This window comes from Corvus moneduloides, chromosome 1, assembly GCF_009650955.1.
Source record: "Corvus moneduloides isolate bCorMon1 chromosome 1, bCorMon1.pri, whole genome shotgun sequence".
Lineage (NCBI taxonomy): Eukaryota > Metazoa > Chordata > Aves > Passeriformes > Corvidae > Corvus > Corvus moneduloides.
Window position 1 is genome coordinate 6,745,498 of NC_045476.1, and position 23,800 is coordinate 6,769,297.

The following is a 23,800-nucleotide window of genomic DNA, read 5'->3' on the forward strand; positions in this document are numbered from 1 at the left end:
TTTCCATGGCACTGATAATAACAATGAAAGATCAGCCACAGATCATAGAATATTGTCATGTAATGGATAATGTATTAAATGCAACGGCACTTTCTTTTATTCTGAGTCAAGTTTAAATTACATGTGACATTCAGATCAATGAGAGGATTTTGAATTAAATGCCTCATTATCCTCTAATGGAACAATAAATACTAATGTAGGTGTTCCTAGGTAGTAACTCTCTTTGGAATACGGTCTGACTGTAGAATGCATTAGTTCATAGTAACATTTAATGTGTTTCTATGTTAACACCAACAGAAACGAAGGTGGAGCCATCCACAGCTGATCCTGAGGTCTGTGTTAATCCTGGGTTTAGCCTAATGTTAACCTAATCCTCATTTGCTGAATGAGATGGAAGAAATTGAGTTCTTGTCAATCTAATTAAACCCCTTCGGTATGAAGGGTTTTGTCTGTGAGCACTGTATCATGACAACTTTAGTCAACTAAAAAGAACATATTGGAAACCTTGTTTGTTGCTGGCAAGCACGAGATTGTCCCCTGAGTGTGTGCAGCCTCTGCTGGTACCTGTTAAATCACACTGAGCCAATGGCCAGTGTAACATCTGCCCAAACTTTGCTCAGTTCATATGCTCAGACCTTTGTTTCCCTTGTACATTAAACATAACTAGCCTGGTTTAAGTTCCTGTCACAGTTTGATTAATGAGTGTATAAAACTCAGATCTTGTGAGGCAGCAAGAAGGAGTGATAGCAAGAATGAGTGAGTTTTTGTCAAAATGCGTAAAGCAGAGCTAAAGAAAATTTGTATCTGACTCCGAAGCCTTAAAGGTTTAAAGAAACATATGCCCATCTGTTAAGAATCAGTGGGGAAAGCCTCAATTTCAGCTGCATGCATGGACTGAAAATTATTTCTCTTAATAAATTAAGGGCTTGGCTTTGCTGAATTGATTCCAAATATACCAGGGTGAAGAGCAACCTCTTGACTAATGAAGCTGTGTAAATGACTGAAGAAAATTGTCACTGGGACTTTGTTTAAAGAAGTGGAAGAAGACTTTGACTGAAAAGCTAAGTACCTACCAAGATATATAATAAGGAGAAGATGAGTTACTATTATTTGTCTTTTTTTAGTTCAAATTGGATTACTTGTAGCTGGTGAAAGAGGGCAAATTTTGAGTTTTTTGAGAAAACTGGAATGTACCATTTGATGCTTTTGATTCCACAGAAACAATTATTTTCCATTGGAACTAGCACTTTTGACTGTCTGCTCTGGCTGTCAGTTTATGCTGCAGCTCTGTATATTTGCCCTCAGTGCAAGTTTGGTGTTTTAGTGGTCCTGTCTCCTCACTGAGTAACTGTGAATGTGTCAACACTGAGTTTAATCCACTGTTGTTGAATCGATGGCCATCTTAATCCCCTTTGTGCTCAAATTGAGGCCAATGGATCCTGAAATGAAGAAATCAATAGGCAATTGATGTCTTGGAGGAGATGAAAAATGAAACTTGACTTGAGAAATAGTGCTACAAGATATACATAAATATGGTGATGAGAATGGCCTTAGGCAAAGCAGCTTCAAACTATTTGCTCCACCTTTACCAGAGAACTGCTTCCATGTTTGCTAGATGAAGCAGAATTTGCTGATGGTTTTGCACCCTTTCTTAGACAGGTCACAGTCTTTGCCAGCTTTTCTGCCCTCCTTTTCTCAGTTTGATGTGTTTTAGTAGGTTTTTTTTTAATAATTTGCCTGTCATTCTGAGAGTGCACATTGTTCTGAGCCTGCCAACATCTCCTCCCATCTCACAACTTTCTCTTTTTACCTTTCTCTTGCTTCTGGCATCCTTGTACCTTTTGTGCAGTACTCCACACTTTTTGAATCATTATCTTGTGTGCTAATCCTTCTTAAAATCCTTATCCTTCTTAAAATCTCATATATTTTCTAAGGGTCTCATAAAAATCCCTCAGGCTTTAATCAAACCTTTTATGACAGGTTGATGCCTCTGGTGTTGACCACAGCAGCCTCTGGATGAGTCTTAGCTGCTTCTCTCTGAATATTATAATATTCATGAATTCATGAATTCAATATAATTCATGAAACTTGAAGATCTTGCTGGTGAATACCCTTCTTGTGTTCTAGCCTGCATACTCTAAATATTACTAAAATTGGCTTATGAATTGGTGTGAGTTAATTCACCGGTACTGAGCCTGAGAGCCTTGAGAAGAGCTGTAGAAGTGAGATCCAAGCAGGTCTAAAAATACAGCAGTGTGCTCTGTGACTGAGGAAACTGAAATCTTGGTTTTCTGTGGCTTTATATTGGGTGGTTGGATTATCTTCCATCAAATTAAGTGCAGGCTCTGACTGAAAGTTTTCCTGAATTTCTAACAGCATTTGTAACAGTCTGTACTCAGGGGGATTCTCTGATGTCTGGTTCCATAATTAAAGTAGTGCTGAGCTAATTTCTCTCCTCTGCATTGGAACCTCTTTTCACAAAACTTTCAGGGTCTAAATGCGTCTAAGCCTTCAGTTCCTCTCTTCAAATTTTCACTGAATCTGGCTGAGTGGTTCTGATGTTAAGAGGATGCACAAAGGCAGTGGGATTAGCTAACCCCTTTTTGTCTCAAATCAACCTTACAAAAACGTTTGGAGCAGCACTCATGGTTCAAATATTTTGAAAATTGATGGCTGTTTCTTAGTTATGAGAGTGGACGGAGGATTCGTCTCTGCTTGTCTTGAAAGAGATACTTTCTGCTAGGCATGCATTGGAAACCACCTTGGTGTGTCAAAAGGTGCAGAGAACAAGGCTTATTCTTGTTTTACATATAACATGTTAAGACAGTTTCATTCTAAGCAAACAATGGGAAATAAAACTTTGTAGCAAAATTAAAATATACCTACCATTTTGACAGAGACTTATTTTGTAATTCCTATAGAATTACTCCTTACAGAATTAGAAAACATGGAACATTTGTTTATAAATGATGTAAAAAGCAAGAATGTAATTTTGGAAATTATTGGAGAGAAATCCAGATTTTCAGGCAGCTAGAGAGCACTTGTACGCTTGGTTTGAAAGAGATTCTGCTTATGTGTGTAGAGTTCACACCTGGCTTTCATAGTTGCTGGACAGCACAGAGAGGCCTTCTCACTTTGATTTAGGGGCTTGTTCTGAATGGGGAGATCACAAAAGGGGTTTGGCAGAGTTTGGGTGCTGGCAGAGAGTGGGAAGGAGTGGGTTGCTCTTGTGTGTAGGTGGGAAATAAAATACTCATGTCTGCCCGTCTAAGAATGCTGACTGGAAACAGGAAGGTTTGGCTCCCCAGTTTTACACTCTCTGATGAAGAACCCAGGTGATGGTGCAAAGTTAAATTTGTCCCATTCCTGTGTACTGGACTTAAATGGACTTTGAAGCAGGCAGTACCTTCCTGTGTTGAAACCCCAGCTGATGGCTAATGCCTGTCTGCCTTGTAGAAATGCCAAGAGATGAAAGCAAAGATGTGGTGGCTGCTGTGAGGAACCACTTGGAAACCAGTTTCTGAGGTGCCTTCTGAACACAGCATTATTTTCCTCTCCAGGAACACAGAGAAAGAGTCCCTGTAAATGTATACTGGGATTTGGGCAAACCTGTGTTGCATTAAATCTCCCTGAATTAATGTTATTTTTCCCAGACATTGCATTTTAGAAAGATTTTTTAATTGGAAGGGGTGGCCAAAGCCTTTTAGTAATTTTTAAGCATCCTATAGTGATTTGCTATTCTCTCCTAAAAATATGCTTTTATTTCCTGCTGGAATTGGTTTCACTTTGACATTGGACCTTGTTATGCCTTTGTCTGCTAACCTAAAGATCCTGTTAAGTCAGAAAAATCTCTTTCTTAAAGTAGGTATTTATAGACTAATTTATCATTTAAGCCAAACTGAACGTTTTTAAAACTCTTGGTGGAAAGTTGATTTTACAGACCTTGAATCATTTTTTCCTTATCCTTTGTGAACCCTTGCTTGACCTCTGCACTCTGAGAATGATGACAGAAATGTAGTGGACTGATCTCCAGTCACGGTGTCTCCATGGTCTCATGAACAGGCAGTTGTATATTATCATGGGATATTTCTATTTTTAGATTTTGCAGCTCTACAGCCATGCCAGATGTTGTTAACGGGAATTACAGAGACATGTATATTTATTCTTTAGGGCTTAATAATTTAATGCTTTGCCTCTCACGCTTCACTGATACTTGAAAGTAAACGATAACATTTTTCTTTTCATCCTTTCCTCTTGCCTGTTTATCGGAAAATTTCACAGAAATTAACTTTTTAAGTAAGCAATACGTGTTTAGAGATAGAAAAATATCCCAAAAGGATTTGATTTCCACTCTTTGTTGTACCCAACCATGTCCTAAAAGCCAATGAAGGAGCAGTCTCAGATACAGAGGAAGTCAGGAGACAACTAGTCATTATTCCTTGTTATTTCATTGTGTGTTCCTTATTCTGGTATTATCAGGCTGAAGAGTTAAAACATTTTTTTAGTCTTTCCTTTTTTCAAAGCACTCCAACCCAACACACCCCAAGGAAAGGATCTCAGAGCTCAGGGAGCTATAAAGTTTTTCCTCTCTCTGGGCAATAAGTAAATGTGTTTTCTCATTATTTTTCTCTGTTGTTAGCACATTAATCTGAAACCAGAAAGAAAAGACCAACAAGTACTAAGGGTGATAAGGGATTTGCTGATGTTTCATGAAGGCAGCTAGATTGCTGCAATACAGCTGGGAAATAGGAATACTAAAGTCTACTCTAAACTCCATTTTACGATAATGACTCATAAAATATCAGTTCTTTGTTTTAAGATATTGTGGCTGTATAGTAACTATGCATTTCAGGAGAAAGTATCTCTAAGTTGGGTACTAAGACTAACTTATCAAATTGAGAGGAAATGAGGGAAAGAGATTATTTTTTTTAAGCTCAAATGTGATTTTTCTGGCCCCAGATTTTCAAGTAAAAATTGAAGATAAATCTTAAGGAAAGAAAAAAAAAGCAGACTATAAATGTAATAACTTGCTGGAGCATTTTACGAACCCTCAGTACAAACAATATTTCTTGTGATAGCTTTGAAGATGGAATTTGGACCATATTTCATGTGCTGGTGCATATAACAGTGGCTGTAGTATATGACAAATATTTCTCTCTTTTTTTTTTTTTAGAAAACCTAGAACTCTTATTGCACTTTATCTTGTTCACTATAGATCTGCAAGTGTTTTGTTGAGGGGAAACAAAGAACAGCAAAAAAATAAAGGGATTATAACCTTTCATATTAACTGAGATCTTTGTTGTATTCATTGCACTCAAAATGGACTCCAGAAATGCTCTTCGTAATGAGACCATGTCAAAGAGCCTGGTCTTTAATTTGTGGAAGTAGGGATGCTCTGCAGTGCAGCTCCACAGAACTCAGCAGAGCTGCTTCAGACAGCCCCAGAGGAGGGTCTGCTTTATCTGTTTGGTGTCAGAACAACTTAACACACGGTTGGTATCATTCTTCCCAGGTTCAGTTTACTGTGCAGTTATTAAGGTATATATATCTGGATGTCTGTAATCAAGTTATTTGCAGCCAAACCCAGACAACCTGTGCTCCTTTTGGTCAATAGGTCAGGTGAGTTGGATCCTAAAAGTGTTCATTCCAGGGAGCTGGATGAAGCAGGGCTCTAACCTTTGCAAAAGGAGGCAGAATACAGATATGTTTAGTCTTTTGTAGATGGGTTATGAGCTTGTTTTGCTCTTGGTCCTCGTCTGAAAGAAATGGACCATTACTAGTGTGAATATATCCTGCCTTTGACCTGAGATATACCTGGGATACATTACCTGGTGCAATATGTGGACTGGTGTAATATATATAATCCCACCCCTGCATGGACCCATCATGAACCTGTGGTGAACACGGTGGTGTTGGGTTAATTTTGGACCCAATCATCTTAGAAGTCTTTCCAACCTTAATGATTCTGTATTTTTTCATTCTGTGATTTACCTGTGCTGATGGAGCAAGCTGGGTGGGCGGCTGAGCCCGCACTGGCCAGGCTGCCCCTGAGATGTGCAAATCCACATTTAGGTACCGTGGGATATGAGAAAAGCTGCTGCAAAAAGGCATTCTGGCTATTTTGACCCTGCAGAGCACTTCTCTGTTTCACAGGCAGCGACTGGCACTGGAGTAATTTGAAGCAAGTTTTGGCCTCTTGTGATTACTGCAGCCCAGTGAAGGCTAAACAAGCCTGGAATTTATTGTAAATGTGGGGGGAATATGAGGGAGGCCTATGAGATATCTTATCCCTTTTCCTTCTGATGTGTGCTGTTTTATTTTGCTGCACCTCCTAATCCCCCTCACAGTGGCTGCCCAGTGAAGGTGTGCAAACACAACTCAGAGCTCTCCAGGAATGGAAGGAGTACCAAGACTGACCTTGCATAGCAACAAGGACTACAGTGCTGTGTGCTTTGCAATTTGCAGTGGTGCCCTTAAATCTGACTTCACCCTCAGGAGGAGATCCTGGACAGAGGTGACTGTGGCAGGCTTTAAAGGGAATGGTCAGGGTGGTAAACACTCTGCCAGACTGATTTTTGCACAGTTCACCCCTGACACCTTCTCTGTCTTTCCCAACACAGCTCAGGAAAGGTGTGAGGGAGAGGAAGCAGCTGCCTCGTGGGAATCTGTGTGTCCCTGTCAGGAGTGTGACCTGGGACAGTGGTTCCACTGCTGAAGGAGCAATGTGAGGATGCTTTCGTAGGGACAGGTTTCAGCAAATTGTTGCTGGTCCTGCCTGTGCTCTGAGCCACTTTGAAACCTGAAGTCAGAAGTGCAGTGGTGACACAAACACAACCTATCTCCTGTCAGCTTCCACCCAATACAGAAAGTTTTTCCAAAATTTGTCACTTGGAGAAAAAGAAATTCTGTTAAAAAGTCCTTATGTATGTGTCCAGAGATAGACTAACTTGTGCAAGAATAGAATTTCTGCCTTAGGAACTGGGCAATAATCTAAATTTGTCCAACATACAGCAGCAAAATAGGGAGGGGAAAAAAAGTACTTTTCCTCCTCAGCAAGGACTCCAAGAACTCCAAGATACTGATAACATTTAACCTTCTCTCCTCTTCTGTAAATATCTGTCCCCTGAGGACCTTGACAATGGCTAAAACCCAACTGTTCAGTCCAGCAGAGCTCTAGAGACATCCTGCTGTTTTAAAATTGTAACTGTGAAACAGGATGGCAATGTCTCATTATAAAAATTCTCTATGATACCATTTCTAAATCAAGTTAGTATGCAAGAAGTGTCTTGGAGCAGGAGAGAGGCTTTCCTGTTTTTCATTCTCCTCTGATATTGTCTGCGTGGGAGGCAGCTGTTGGAAGGCCTGCAGGAACTTGAGAATTTGACTGAAAGCCATAAAATTGTACAAATGCATTCAAAAGCTTTGTACAGTTTCTATTGGAATCTGGGTTGCAAGTTTATGGTGAAACCTGGAAACTTCATCTGCCCGTTATCTTTTTTGATGCGAATGTTTTGCTGTGAATATTTTGGAACATCTAATTTGAAGTATTAAAATATATCTGCAAGGAAGAGGTGTAAATACTTTCCTGGAATCAACTTCCGTGCAAGAAATTAATTACAGAAAAGAATTCTCTTCAACATCTACGTCTGCATATGTCTGTTTTCATCTAGGGCTGCTGTTCGTTGCTATTCAGAGGTGCTTTCCAACCGTTTTATCATATTGTGTTAATTAAGATGATGTTTTCATTAGTTTCAGTTCACATATTGTTGGAATATAGATTTTTGAAGAGAGATTTTAGCAGATAATGGAACGTGGGCAGCACAGTGGAGGCCACAGGGAGCGCATTACCCTTTTCTCAATTCGTTGTGGTTTCATCGGTCATTAATTCCACTCTAAGTACCCTATTGTTAGAATGTACATTGTGAGTGACTTTGCTTTTCATATTCAACAACGTGCCACTTTCCATACATAATACAAAGGTAGACTGTAATTATTGGAAGGATTAGAATACTTCAAAAGATTTAGAGACGTGGAAGAAGGCTCCCTGAGGAGGGTGCATTTGAGAGTGTTTGAGACAACAACACAAATAACCTTGTAAGGCTGGAGAAAAAGGCAGTGAAGAAAAGGGATGATGTTGAACTTGCTCTCATTTCACAAAGGGATAGAATGAGTTAGGTTGGAAGAGGACTCTCTCTGGTCCAAGTCCCTCCTTGGGACTTGACTTCAGTGTTAGGTGATATTGCTCAGGGCCTTTTCCAATTGGGTTGTAAATATTTTTGAGGACCCTGATTTCAGGCTTGACTACCCTCAGGATGTTAAGCTTTTACTTTTATTTAAAGGGATTTTTTCTTGTGGTAACTATCATCTCTTACCCCTTGTTGCGCTTCACCGCTCTGGACAATTTGTGTGTCTTCTGTCTATACCACCCCACTAAATAGTTAAAGACAGTAATAAGATCCTCGCTTGGACCCTCTTTCTTTTCCAGGCAGAACCAAAACAGCTTTTTCAGCTTCTTATGGTACTTTGTGTGCTCCAGGCTCTGGAACATCTGCTGTACTCTCTTTTGTATGTCTGTGTCCCTCTTGTATACAGGAGCCCCAAATGATATGCAGTATTCCATACGCTGTCTTGCAAGTCCATGATGAAAAATCACTTCTTTCGACTAGTTGTCTATGCTTTTGCCCAGTATTTCGTTGTTTTTATTTGCTGCAGTGGTACACTGCTCACTTGTCCTCAATTTGCCCACCAGCAACCATGGATGCTTATCCATGGAGCTGCTCTCCAGCTGCTTGGCCTCCAGCCTGTGCCAGTGTGCAGATGATTCCTCCTCATGTGCAGGGCATTTCCTGAACTCTGGGAAATTTCTGCCAGCTCATTTCTCCAGTCTGTTAAGGCCCTGCTCCAGCTCCCTCTTGCCATTCTTGAAGATGCATATGATGTTTGTCATCACCCTTGCATGCATCCTTCCTGTTCTTGTATACTTTGGTACAGGCTTGTGTAGTCTCTAATTTGATGTTCTTCTACCACAAGCAGGGCTTCACTGCCCTCGGCTTTGGCCTCAGTGCAGGGGTGTGGCGCACTGGTATGTGTTTATATCCATACCCACCCAATTCACATACAGGAGCAAAAGGACACACACATATAAAACCTTCTGCCCTGACATCCCTGTCTCCTTGTACCATTGCAAATGGACCATGTGCATGCTAAGGCTCACCCCTGGGAGCTGGAAGCAAGCTCCCCAAAATGGATTGAGGTGATACCAGACTTACGGCTGGGCTATTGTCCAATTAATAGATTTTGGTTGCTTACTAGAGGTCACAGCATGGCCAGATCCAGAAGTGAAGGCTCTCCCTAGAAAAGTGAAGTGATGGCTGGTTATAAGTCAGCTCTCAAGCAGATGCATGCAGAGACAGTTAGGACAGAGAGCTACCAACTATCAGGAAAGCTGAGTATAATCCTGGCACAGTCCTATAACTCACAGAGCATATTAGGTGCTGAAATTCTTATTCCTCATTTTCTTGACAAATGATGCAACAAGAGCAGAAAATGGCTAATATGAATCTTTTCTCAAGACTGTGATTACAGTGGTAATAAGGAATGATGTAAACTTAACTTGCTCTTGTTACAGAGTGCTAAGGAGAGGGAATTGGACTTCAGGAGCAGTGTGCAGCCAGAGCAGAAGCTGGCTATAAAATAGCTGTTTAATAACCCTTTTTCATGATTTTTGAATTCTGTTTAGCAAGCAGGGTTCTTATGTGATACTCAGTGACAGAAAACAAATGCTTCTTTGCTGTACCTTTTGACCATCAAAGAAAATTTTGTTTTAAGGAAGGACATTTTGTAAGGATTATAGAATCATAGAATGGTTTGGTTTGGAAGGAACATTCAAAGGTCCTCTCTGCAATAATCAGGGACATCTTGAACTACATTAGATTGCTCAGAACCCCATGCAACCTGGCCTCAAATGTTTCCAGGGATTATACACCACATCTCTGGACAGCCTGTTCCAGTGTTTCACTGAAAATTATTGTAAGAAATCAAATTCAAAAAACTTCTTCCTTATATCTAGTCTGAATCTACCCATGTGGAACATAAAATACTTGTTCACAAATACCATCTTCTAGCCAGACTCTGTGTGGGTTTGCTTTACTTGAACATGAAATCTTGCAGAGAACACAATACATGATACAGAAATCACAGCAAAAGGAGGCTTCAGTTCCCAGAAATCTCTCTTTACTGGTCTGGTTTTTGATCCCTTTGTGTATTTTCTAAGTAAACTATCATTATTGGATTAATCCAATAACTGGTAGAGCCCTTTAGTTTGCTTTCAGGAAGCAATAATGTATCTCAGTGTCTTAGGAGGGGGCACAATCCACTGTTTTGCAGCCCTCTGGGGCAACACTCTGCTGAGCTGTCAATACAGGGATTATCAGGTGCCTCCACCTCTCACTTCCTCTGTCAAAAGGCTTCTCTCAAGAGCTTGATTCCTTTAAAAGTCTTGTCTTCATCTCTCCTTAGTGACCGTGATTGAAATTACTCTTTCTGGAATATAATAGCTCGGTTTAGGAGTGTCCATTTCACCCAATTCTTGCTATTTTAAACTGTGAAATCAATTACCTTCATTTATTTGAAAATAAATAATATTTGTGTTCAGCATCCCTGTTCTTTTGGTACTTTAGTGTTTCTTTAATGCCTCCGTTTATCTGTGGCCAAATGAGAACTATTTTATTGGGATTTTCTGATTCTGGTATTCATTCTGACATTTTTCTTTCCACCAGTGTAGAAGTTGGTTTGTTCAGCCCTGAAACGCATCCCAGACAAAAGTGTTAGAATTTTGATAGTAGAAACATGCACACAGACTGATTCTCTTCTATTTGCAATGTTTCTTCTTCAGTGATCTGTTTCTAGTTCATCTGCAGACTTGCAGATTCAATGCAAAGCTCTTTATCATGTTTGCATGCAGGTTTACTGCTTGTTTCAGATCATTAGCTGCTCTTGAAAGTGTTTGTGGTATTACTAATGGGACCCAAGCTGAACCTTAGTTGTGATTAAGTACTTCCATATTTGCAAAATCCTCTTTGGTGGTATCTGTTACTTTCTCTTTTGGGTCTTACAGCCAGTGCTCATTGATTAGTTTCTGCTTTGAAACTGCAACTCCAGGGAAGCTTGAAAATGTTATTCATAGATACTTGCTTGGGTCAATATAGCAAATGCACCATCTATTTCACTTTGTGAACACATCTCCAAGTTGCTCCCAAACCTGTGGGTGTATAAGAGGCTAATAAACAGCCTGCTCTGTGATTCTGCAGCAGTTCTGCTCCCAGCCCTCCCTGCTGCTTCTGTAAGGAGAGTTTGATTTCTTTCAACAGGTTGGTGTTTTCTGCTGATGCTGAAAGGGTTTTCTTTCTTGGGCTCCTCTTGTGCCGTAGCATCCATGGCAGTTTGCTAATCTAGCACAAGTTCTGTGAGTTTTCAGGGGCCTTACATTTCCCTTCTGACTTTTGAACCATTTTATATAAGAGTCTTGGCACATGCAATATTACTTGAAAATGAGGTCATGGGGCAAGGTTTTTTTGCACTTTAGAGTAATATGGCTCTTGCTTGAAACTAACAGCTGGTCTTTTATGGCTTAAGATCCTTTGCTTCAGTCATTCCTAGTGTTTGCTGCAGCTCATATCCCCAGGCCATCAGCATGCCCTTTCGCATTTTCAGATGAACTGTGTCTGGCTTGCTGTCCAGTGAAATCTCTATACACATTCCTGTGCAATATTTAAATTCTGCTTTACAGTCGTGAGGTGGAAATAGATGTAAGGGTTTCAGCTCTGCTCAAAGATTTAGCATCCTGCTCTACCAGCTTCCTCTGTCATGGCACAGAAGGTACAAAAGTGTCATTTTGGATCCTTTGCTGCATCCCATGGTATTGTCCTGAAGAAAGGAGAATGCTCAACTTCTCATGTCACTAAACTTAACACTTCTGCATAATTTTGACCAGCTGCAGATCAAAACCAAAAAATTGTGCAAGCCAAGATAATGGCCCAGAATCCTTCCAAGGTGAAGAAAATGGTTCCTACTGCAATAGAAAATGCAGGGGAAATGTACAAGAAGGCCTCCTCCATCTGATGGTGTTGTGTAGGTACAGCCAGGCTATCCACATGTGACACTTCTCTAGCCTGCCTTCAAAAACTCCTATATGAGGAAGATTCAGTAGGTTCTCTAGGAGGTTTGAAAAACAATTCTGTAATTCTGATGTAACATTACCTTTTCTCTTGCTTTACTGGTAACCAAGGAGAAATCAGATCCATTAATTGGGTTCTTCTCTAAATGTTATATCCTGCTTTTGTATGGCAGATGCCACATGCTCCATGTCTTTTCTGAACTCCTGTGATTTTACTGGCATATGTTGTTTGGTCATATTTATATTCTGGGCTCTGTATAGGATACTCTGGTAATAGAAATTTAATGGTTCCCACTGTGTTTAATTCAGTCATTGTATTTAGCTACACTTGCTCCTCTGTGTCCATCTTGTATGTGTTGTGTGTTTTACTGGAATACTATTTAATTAATAAGATCTCTCAAAAACAATGATTAAAAATTCCACACTGTATTTAAAACACACATTTCACTGACTTTTAGGTGCACTGGAACATAAGTTTTGCACTGGAACATAAGTTTTGCACATCAGCCTTTTTGTCCATTGTCTGTGCAGTTGCCTGAACTTTTTTTCTGTAGTCTTTATTTTCCTGTAGTTGTGCTGATTGCTGTGTTACTGCCATTGCTTCCTGCTTTCCACCATTTGCAAAATTCACCTCTGTTGCAGTTGCTTCCCAATTTTGCTTACAGATTCTTATCAATATATCTTCTTGGCCTTTCTCCAGGATTCTGTGTAGCTATTTCTTTTACTGTTTGATATATGCACATCTGTATCTATCTTGACTACAGTGGTGTGAAATCCATCCCTAGAGCTCACAGACTTGTTTTTTAATAGTTATAACCTGTCTGGTTTTTAATAAGAAAGTCTTTTATGACCCCACCTTCAGAGGAAGTGGTCCTTAAATTTCCCTCTTTATTTTGTCTCCTCCTCGTTGCAGTTTTTTAATAAGTAATGCACAGTGCTCTAGACTTGCTGTGGATTTGTAAATGCATTTCCATCTTTGCTGAGTTTTTGTATTAATGTTCACAAAATACACAGCATTTAGGATGAGGGCAAAAAAGAGCATATAAGACTTTCTTCAAACAACAGGCAGAACTCTCATGTTCACAAGCCCTGGACCTCAGAGTGGACTTAAGCCACCCTGATACGTGCTGGAAGGGCCCAGCAGGGCCAGGGCACAGGCAATGCAACAGGTTTCTGATGACAGCACTGATAAGAGCTTCTTGACACAGGTGATTGAGAAGCTGATGAGGGGGGAGACACTGCTGAACCTCATGCTTACAGTGCTGGGGCATGTGGAGTTTGGCAGAAACCTTGATGACACTGACTGCATGAAGGTAAAAGTCAGGATTATGAAAGGAGGGCAAAAAGCAGAATCACAGCCCCAGACTTCAGTAGAACAGACTTTGAGTCTTCAGGGACCTGGGCCTTGTTCTGTCCAGTTTGAAAATCTCCAAAGCCAGTGATTCTCTGAGCATCACTCTCTCTGTGAATCTCTTTTCCCCTCTTCCATTTTCCTGTCTTCTGTCTTTCCATGGTACAATTGCTGGATTATCCCGTCTCTTTCCAGCAGCTAAACTCCTTTGACTGAACTGTTGAAGTCAATTGATCTGCTATGGTCAGCCATGTACACACAGCTTTCTATTTCACTGACCTGTTCAGGTTTCCTGTCTTGTGGGGTCTTATCTTCTTCAGTGAACATTTCAGTACTGCAGCTCAAAGTGGTCATAAGGTTGCTGGGGAGAGGCAAGGATGAGAGAAACAAGAGCACAGCTGGTGTTATTTTCAGCCTGTTCAGTCTGGGATCAGTGTACAGGGAGTGTCAACACACATCTTGGAAGTAAATGCGTGGCTACACACTTGGAGGTCTTTTTTTTTCCTCACCTAAGAATGATGTTTGACAAGGCGATGAGTGAAAATGGAGACCAGTGAGGCTCTTTGACTTAGAATTAATCACTCCCAGAAGTAGCATAAAAAATGGTGACTTAGGTGGACATAAAAATCAGGCTGGGTTGTTCTTCATAAAGTCATAGGAGTGGAGAGCTCTCGCTGTAATGCAAGAAGGATGATGAACAAGCAGAAGGAGCTGTAAATCTTAATGCAGGTTCTCAGTTACCCGCATATCTGTTGCAAATAAAATGTATTTCAGAGGGAGCCTGTTCAGCAAGTGCTTTGAATGTGTTTCTGATGGACTTCGGTAAAGATAATTAAGGTAAGTAGAATAGGGTGAACTTTGATTAAATACTGACCGATAGGAAGAAACTGACAATATTTAGACAAAGATCATGTTACCTGAGAATGATCATGAAATTATACATTTATGATTCACAGGACTTGAAGGAACATAAGTAGCAAAACAGTAACAATAGATTTCAAGTAGGAAGGCTTCAATACTCACAAAATTGGTAGGTGTTGCCTGGGAGGCAAGCATGATGGAACAGGGAATTTAAGAAAGCTGGCAGTTTCTTAAAGAAGAATATTAATAAGGCTCTCTCCTTGAGGAGGAGAGATAAGACGTCAGTAAGAGATCAACTTGGTTAAATTATGAGCCTTTCATTGACTTCAAACACAGGAGGAAAGGATACAGAGACAAGAAACTAGGTGAGGTTACTAAGGAGGAGAATAAAGGCATTGCAAGAGCTCTCAGTAACCTAATCAAAAAGGTTAAGACATAAAGTGAGATGAAATAGCAAGGCACATTACTTAGGAGAAGTCCAAATGTTGACACTTAATAGACAGAAGATTTGGAGAAGCCTAAAATGATGAATGCTTTATTCTGTGCTGATCTTCACTTGCCATCAGGTAGACAGCACTATTAATGCCTGTGCACGACAGAGTGAAATGACAGCCAGAGCAGGAGAGCGAAACAGCAGAGGGAGTTCTCAAATTGATCATGTAAAGTTTTTCTGTCAAAGGAATTTTAGCAGCCCTTAGCTGATAAAAAGCCCTTATTATCCTTTTTCCCATGAGAGTACTTGGAGATGAGTGAGGTACTCAGTGGGTGTAGAATGTGGATGGGTACTAGGGAAGTGTGGTCTAGAGGAAATGACTGTAGACTGATTAGTTCTCTCAGAACAATGTAACACATGAGCATTTCACCTTGAAATGAAGGATATTGTCAGTGAAGTCCTTCAAAGTTTCCTCAGGGTTTGGCTGCGACCAGTGTTTTTGTTAGTGACCTGTACAATGCAGAGGATCCTGAGATGAGAATCCCCATCAGAACGATACAGACCGTAATTAAAAATGATCCTGACAGAATGGAAGTATGACCAGAAAAATGAGAATATTATTTAATAGGGAAGGATTACACTTATGTAGGAATAATAAAGTATGTGAGTATAGGATGAGACGAAAACTCTCTGGACATTCTGAGATGGGTGAAGAGGCTACAGAGAACTGCAAACTAGACAGAGATGAATGATTGCAAGCTTTTCAAAGTAGTTAGTGTCACAGGGAATGTGTGAACAGCAGCACAGGCTGCCATGTGAGGTAATTATTCCTGTGCAGCAAAAGGATGGCCTTAGAGAGAGAATTGTGCCATTTTTAGTGCTGTCCTTCAAGACAGAGATGATCTGTTCTCTAGCTGAGAACAGTTTGAAGCATGACCTAAAAAGAAATATTGAAAGAATTGGGCTTGTTCAAGATGAAAAAAGAATGCTGATAAGAACATGCTATCTTCCTTATTTAATTTTCATATTACTTTTTACTTATTTTCCCTCCTATTTTCTCTTGTTAAAGAAAAAAGGAGAGTATCTTCTCTAAGTGCATTTTGAAAATGGAAAAAGGACAAGATTTGACCTTCAGCAAGGAAGTTTCGAGTTGGGCTGTGGAAACTCTGTCATTGGGGCTGACTTAGTTGACAAATATTCATCAGGAATGCCTTGGGCAGGGAGATGGGTGGACCAGGTAATGTCCTCTTGGATATCTTCCAGCCTTATTTTCTGTGCTGTGAGTTGTTGCGGTGGCTAAGTCCATTTTACACCCCCCAAGTTATCCTAAAAGTGATCCCTCCCTACAACACTGTGCTAGAAAGTTCTCCCTTTGTCTAGATTCTCCTGGTCACTGGCCCTCTCCCCACTCCCATCCCTTTTCCCATTGGCCCCTGTTATGCCATTCAACCTTGCCTCTGCCCCCGAGCCCTCAGACCATTGGTTTTGGATGCTCTGCCCTCCTTTGGGAGTTTTTGGGATAAAACTGGCGCAGGCTTTCGGTTTTGGGTTCTTCTTTCCCCTGCCACCTTTTGGGTGTGTTGCCATTAAATGCCTTGGAATTGCATGCAGAGAACTCCTCTCGCCTCTCTGTCTCCAGTTTCTGCACAGACTGTGGGTGTGAGCGGCTGTTTGCAACCACTGACGTTGACTCTGGCGAGGGAAGACATGCAGACAATCAGTGTTATTGATAATACAAGCTTCAGTTTATTGAAATCTAAGCTCTGCTTTTATATACTCAAATATGCATACTTGTCACTTCTCTATTGACGCTGGGTAAAAAGCTACATGTTGCGATTCGGGAAATCAGGGTTCTTCCTCATTTCTCATGGTCAGTACATCTTGTCAGCACGTCCTGCTTTTTATCTATAACAGGATTGTCAAGAGCACTATGTCTGTGTCCTTGCTCTCCTTCTTTATTCTCATGATTTCTGTTCTCATGATTTCCTTTTGTTCGCAGCTTTAGCAAAAGGCTTGCAAAGGCCTGCTGATTTCTGCAGTTAGCAAGAGGCCTGCTTATGTCAAGCTAAAAAGGTGTTTGCTTGTACAGCTCTTCCAGGGACCCATGTCTCTGATCCTCCAACCATTCCTCGACAACCACCTGTGAAGGAGAGATCGTGTGCACGCGTAGGCACTGGGAGAGCGCTGCCTGAGCGGCCCACGAGGGACCCAGCAGGGACGAACGCGGCATCGACCCACCGAAACCTGCATTCAGTAGTGAGTTAATGAGGTTTTAGTTGCATTACTGTTGGGAGGCAGTGACCCTTCTCCCTACTAATGTCATACTGGCTTGTGAGCAGAATGACATGGGGATGAACAGGAATACTGCTGGCAGTAATCGCTTGTTGTTGCTCTATCTTTACTTTCAGACATCTAGTCACCGAAGAGAGGGATAATATCCCATGGCACAGCTGATTTCTCACTTTATACAGACTGAGAGTGAAATTCATATAGAAACCTTTGATTGAAAACTTTATTTCTGTATGATGTGTAAATACTACATTATCACTTCACAATTGACAAGTGAGCAGAAAAATAAACATCTTTGTAATCATTTGTTTGTAATACAGGCAAATCTGTTCACATTATGAAAGGAATAAATTTTACCAGCTTCTGGGTATCTTTTTTTTTTTTCATTGTTTGTCACACTTCAGAATGGAATAAATCTGAAAGAACATCATAGAAAGGCAAAATATAAGTGCTGAATAGAAAAATTGGCAAGGAGTTAGGACTTGTCTATCATTTGTCATCCATCAGTTGCAGAGGAGGCATAAATGACTCTTGTTAGACTCCAAGATGGTTTGTATTGACAGAGTTTGTTGTGTTTAATTGCATTAAAACTTTCCATAAGACAATATATTTCAGCCTTGTGTACTCTGAGTTTTAGAAAATAGTTGTAGATAGAATTTCCTAGAAATAAATGATGCTGTGGATTGATTGATACATATGAACCCAAAGCCCTCTAAGACTGTTTAGCAGCTAAAAAAGCCTCTAAGGAATCAAGGACAAGTGTAAGACTTTTCTTCTTAATAAATCTGTTCTCATGAGCCATGAATAATTCTGATATCTAGGACAATTTTTTCAGGACAGAGAGCATCATGTTTCAGTGTTTGATATGGTTACACTTTCATGTCATTTGTTCCTGTACATAGGAAATAGCTGTACTGTGTTGAGGGATCTGGTTTTAATACTGTCAGAATGCGTAATCAATGGAGTTTTTAAATACTCTTTTTTTTTTTTTAACTTGTGGGAAGTTATGCATAATGCAACATGTGAGAATACCTTTAGCACTGCTGCTAATGAAAATCCATTTTTTTGAAAATCTCAGGCATTAATGAACGCAGGAATGTGTTTTTCCTTGCAGTCATTATTTTGAAGATTATCCCAGGTTATTAGATTTGATTAAAGGATTTTATGCTTGGCTTGCTTGAGAGCTGAGGATTAAGCAATAAGGAGCTTTCTCCTATGCTGTATCTTTGGGCTTATCATTTCATACTGCAGGGCTTTGATTACTTACCCAATTTTGTAAAACATACAGATTTTGTTAGTTTACAGCTTTTTAGATCAGTCAGAGCTATTAAGCCTGCTGAGTGATATCCTGCCTGACAAGCCCTATTATGGGCTAGGTTTGCTTCTGCTGGCTTGACCAATGTATGCCCTTTGTCAATACAGAGCACTCAGCCCTTGTGGGGATCCCAATCCCTCCATACAGGGACTTCAGTGTCCTTGGGGATTGAACTTGCCTCCCTGTTAGCAAATATCCAGAAAGTTTTGGGGATCAGAAGATTTTTTTTGACTTGTATGAAGGATGTGAGGTTCTTCAGCTTCATCCGGAGACAAGGACTGATACTAAGATGGTTCAGGGGATGCCTGTCTGGATTGTTTGTCTACTTTACTGTAGAACTATCCCTGATCTGCCTTTGCACAAGTGCAGGCTTCATCCAGTGCTTTCTTACAGGGGGTTTGGAGGGAAAGGTGAGGAATCCAGATGCTCATTTCACTGTTACAATGGTTTACAGACAAGAGGACAAATGTGTTTTCACTCTGTGGATGCTGCAGACAAAGGATATGTGTGTGTCTCTATGTCCTCTTTCTGAAGACAATGCAGAGGTGGTCAGAAGTGCAGGAGCAGGGTCAGAAGATCACTGTGAATTACTCTCCTGAGGATAAAAACCCATTCTGCTCATGGTTCTGCCTCCCATGTACCAGGAGTTAGGGCTATAAGAGGTCTTCTCCACACCAGTGTGCCTGGCTGTTGTGCTATGTTTATGCTCACCCACAGCCTGTGCACTGGAGGTGTCCAGGTGGGAATGCTGTCACTCATATCCTCCAGCCAAACCTGCAGCAGTTTCAACAGATGTTCTGCTGAAGGTGTCTTTGTAGCCCAGTCTTCTCTGATACACTATCAAAGAGCAGGTCAAATTCAAGGGTGTGGGTTTGTGTTTTGGGTTGGTCTTCAACACCAGAAGATGCACGTCACGTTAATGTTGTCTTTGTTCATGGCAAAAGACTTTCCTTGTCCCTAAACAGCTGCCTGAAGGATACAGGTTGTGTTTCTCAAACACTCTCTTTTGCTGGTCCTTCAGCTCATTTCCAGTGTGGGATGAAGGACCTTGGTGTTTAGAACAAAACAAGACCTCTGACTTCTTCAACCCAACCTCCCACACACAGACTTCACACAGAATGAGTCCAGCAGACTGCCTAGGCTGCTTTTTGATATTTAAAGACCCTGCATGTATATAGATACCCCTGATGTTCTTTGAAATATGTGTGCTGGTGGTCACTTTAGTGTTAAACTTAAGTGTAGAGCAGCAGATAAATACAGCTTCTGAGCTTTCACAACCTCTAATGCATTAATTGTTACTGCCCCATCTGACTTGATGTTCCCACTTTGGTCTATGATTTTGATTTTTTTTTTTCCAGCTTTGACCTCTTTTCCATTATCAAAGAGCTGAAAAACAGACACCATTCTTTTACTTTTTATTCCCTGTGGTCAGTTCATAACTTATTCAGCATATTAATTGCATGTTACACCGTGCTTGGCTTATCTTTCTTCAAACAACTCATTTGCAGAGCTGCAGTTCAAGCTGGTTCCAGTTCTCGTTAGAAAGAAATTAAACTTAGATTGAGCAGAAATCAGAGTCCATAGTTGTTAACCCATGGGAGTTCAGGGAAAGCTCTGGACTGAACAACTTTTGTCAACTTTTAATGTGTAAGGTGGTCCAGGAGGTGATGAGACATGGAATTTGGTTATAGGAATGCCAGAGGAGAGGTATGAAAGGAAGCCAAGACATTTCTAATGCTGTTGACAGTGTAGATTCCTTTCCTTTCCTTACTTGCTGTTTCTTGCCAGGATCGTCCTTCTTCTTTACATCCTGTCCTTGGTAGAAGCATTTTGATAGGTGGGACAGTACAAGGGTGAATGTCTCAGAATAGTCTGCTGAGCTAATTTCCTCTCAGTTGTCCTTTTGCAAGTTTGGGAGGTGTGGACCTGGGCAACCTTAGGGAATAGGGACAAAATTCCAGTGACTAATAATTCAGAAACCCCTCCTGAATGAAACACAGCATGTTTGTTTTTGTTTTGGTGTTGTTTTTATCAATCAATTGAACTTACTAAAATGTGAACCATATTCAGACATTAAAAACCTCTCACCTAAATTAACTTTTGATAGAACCATTTTATTGGTGTTCTTAGACCTCCAACAAGGAGTAACGATGGTAAATCATTAATATATATGCTGCCATTTTAAAAATTAAATCTGTGCCCTGATATGTTTTACTGCTTTATAGCTATTATATGAAGCCCCTTGGGATGTTCTCATAAAAGGTGCCCCATAAATTTTATATAGCCTTGTACTGCATTATATTTTATTGCAATATTCCAGCTTTTCAAAAAACCTCCAAGGCATCGTTTTTTTTCCCTGCAGGCCTGCATGGGAGAAAGACATCAAAATTTGTGTTGGCAATTTCTAGTGAAAACACCTACCATTTGCAATTGTCATCTCTGTTCTCAGTGACATATTGCCTTCTGTCATTTTCGATGGAAAAAGCTTAGGTGTAAAAGATACAAAAGGAGATGGATCTGTAGGAATGAGGGAGATCTATTTTGTATGTACTTCTTCTGTCTCTGATTACACACCAGTTGGTTTCTCTCTGCTTGTTTTACCCTCCTGCTGAGCTTTTACAGGCTTTCCTGCAGTTTAGCTACTTCTACAAAAACAGCCAGGGCCACATCCTATAGGGGAGGACAGAGGCAGATGCTAGGTGGGGTCCATATGCTCCCAACTCCTAATGATGGCCCCTGGGGGTAAGGAAATGAACCCTGAGGCAGCGTCCAAGCATGGGGAGATTGCCCCATAACCCCTCTTGGTAGGAACAAAGAGAGAGACGCTGATTTTGTCAGCCCTCTGGAGACTTGTAGTCCCTACAAAGGAGAGAAGGAATGATCTCCTGGATGGTAGCCTGAAATTTAGTACTTGGGGTAAATTCCCATATATACCACAACACACTGTCCATGTATTGGCATATTAGAAGAGAGCAGGTTTTTAACATTATTTTGGAGGCCTAAAGATGCAAATCCTCTTTGTGTGTGGAGATCTGAAATGCTCTGGGGTGCTTAAATGATTAAAAAATGGAGATGGGTGTGTGGAGAAGAGTCTGGGACAGCTGTCATCTCACTCTGAGTGTGCAGTGCCCAAGGCTGTGGTACTTGAAGGGAAGGGAAGGAGTCCTTCAGGAAAGCCACAGTGCTGTTCCTGCATTGCAGCAACAGCAGCTGCTCCATCTCCAAACTCCGGTGAGGAGGGATTGCAGAAACCCAGTGGCTCAAAATAGACTTTTGCAGGCATTGGGGAATACAGAGGAACTTCCTCAACACTGTGAATGTTCTTCAAAATCACATCAATTGTTTCTTAATGTGGAAATTATTTTCCTACTACTGCTTTTCTCAAGGATTGAAATTAGTCCTTGCTTGAATTGCTTTGGGGCACGCAGAAAGGAGGTACATTCCAGGTCTTTCAATTTCTTCAAGAGCCATCAATGCTTTTCCTTGAAGCCTTACTTGCAATGTTTCTCAGTTATCAAATAAAATGCTCTCCTAGATTCCAAGTTAAGATAAATACTTAAATCAGAATGCTTAAAGCAAAAGATAATTTCAGAAAGGTCCCGTGAGTTTTCAGGCTCGTTCCTGAGCATTTGTCATCCTCTTCAGTTATTTTTGATGGGACCAGTGATGTGCCAACAAATTCTGCCCATCAGCAGATCTGACAGTACAGGATGTATCAGAGTTCTGCCTCTGAGCAAACTACTTGAGAACTAATGCCTCCTAAGCTGTGCCTTTTGAATGATGCATGTATCTTCTACCCCCTTTGACACCCACGTCATCTGTGATCTAATTCAAAGAGTGAACTAAAATGGGAAAAGGAAAGAAAATTTTGAAACATGGTCACTTGTAATTTTGCCTACTGAGTTTTCCCCTTGGGTTCTGGTTTTGCTCTTGTATTAGGTGTGCTGCTGGTCCTAATGCCTCTATAAACCCATTTACAATCTCACTCCTTGCTGTTTGATTCTGTTCATCATTATTATCCACCCTTGTCAGCAATTTTAATCACAGTGATGAAACCAGATTAGAACTATTTAAATATGCTAATATGGTGACAGGCAATTGAAGGGCTTCTTATAAATGACTCAAAATCAAACATAACTTCCTGTGCTTTGCTGCACCTTATTAGCTGTGATATTTCTGCTTGTCAAATATGTTATACTGCCTCTTACTTTCTTTGTGGTCTGATTTACCCTTTTGATTACTCTCAGTTTATTTCAAATTCTTCCCAAATTGCATTTGTGCATTTCTCTCCTCACCAAGGTGGGTGTAGCAGGTCCCCGGTTTGACACCGGGCAGAAACACCAATTAGAGTGTAGTGGTTTGGTTCAAAATACTCATTACTTACATATTTACCTTCTGTGAGATAAGAATTAGGAGAAAGCAAAGCAGGCACAAAGCTTAAGAGAATATAAAGAAGTTTATTAACAGAGCTAAAAGAAAGGAAAAAAAATCAGACCAAACCTTCAGAACACTTCTCCTCCCCCCACCTTCCTCCCTTCTCCCACTGACAATGTAAAAAGACAACCCTTGAGATTTTCAGTCAGTTTACCACTTCTATAATAACCTTGTTGAGTTCACTTAGGGAGAGGAGTCTCTCTTGCTCATGCTATGGAGACATCTCCACAAGAAGTTCTCTCATGGTTTCAATGTCACAGCGAGCCAGCCACCCGGGTTGGTTCTCTGCTCGTATGTGAGAGTCCCTTCCCCCAACTTACAGCTTTCCCCACAACTGCTTTCGAGGGTCCAATCTTGAGCTACTGGGGTACCATTTTAAGGTTGAGCTGTTCAGAAACAAAAGTTCTCTTCACCCATCTCTGGGAACATTTTCATCTCTAGGAATGGAGGCCCTCCCCCTTCCCTGGGAGCAAAAGGGTCCTCATGGTCCTCATCATCTTCATCTCTAGGAATAGAGGCCCTTCTCCTCCCCTGGGAGCAAAGAGGCCTCATCAAATTACAGCTACTGTCATTTGCTTATTTCTGCTCACAATTACAGTTTGAATACTCCATCCCCCCATGCTTTCATGAAATTACAACGGGTACTCTGATATATCATAGTCCATCACCATAGCTTTACAACAGAATTTCAGCTTCTAAGCATCTCCTCTTTCATCTCCCTCAGGGTTTCAGCTCTTCCTTCTTCACTGACTTTGGTGTCTCTATGGTGTTTTCTTCACCTTCCCTCTTCCTCAGACTCGGAAGAGGATTAATGTCTGCAGGCTTCATCTGTTCTGGAGGAAACTTACAGCACTAAAAGGATTAATCTCACCCGGGCCTCGCAGCTGGATTTCGCTTATCGCCATTGGTCACATGAACTTTGCTGGGCAGCGGTGGAGCTTC

General features: G+C 40.8%; 1 long non-coding RNA gene across 1 annotated transcript; it reads left to right on the forward strand.

The window, feature by feature from the left end:
* Positions 1-1,103: 1,103 nt before the first annotated feature.
* LOC116439425 lies at positions 1,104-22,789 on the forward strand. The gene is made up of 3 exons (XR_004238157.1): positions 1,104-16,057; positions 16,910-17,076; positions 17,229-22,789. It is a non-coding gene; the product is annotated as an uncharacterized LOC116439425 (long non-coding RNA).
* Positions 22,790-23,800: the final 1,011 nt, after the last annotated feature.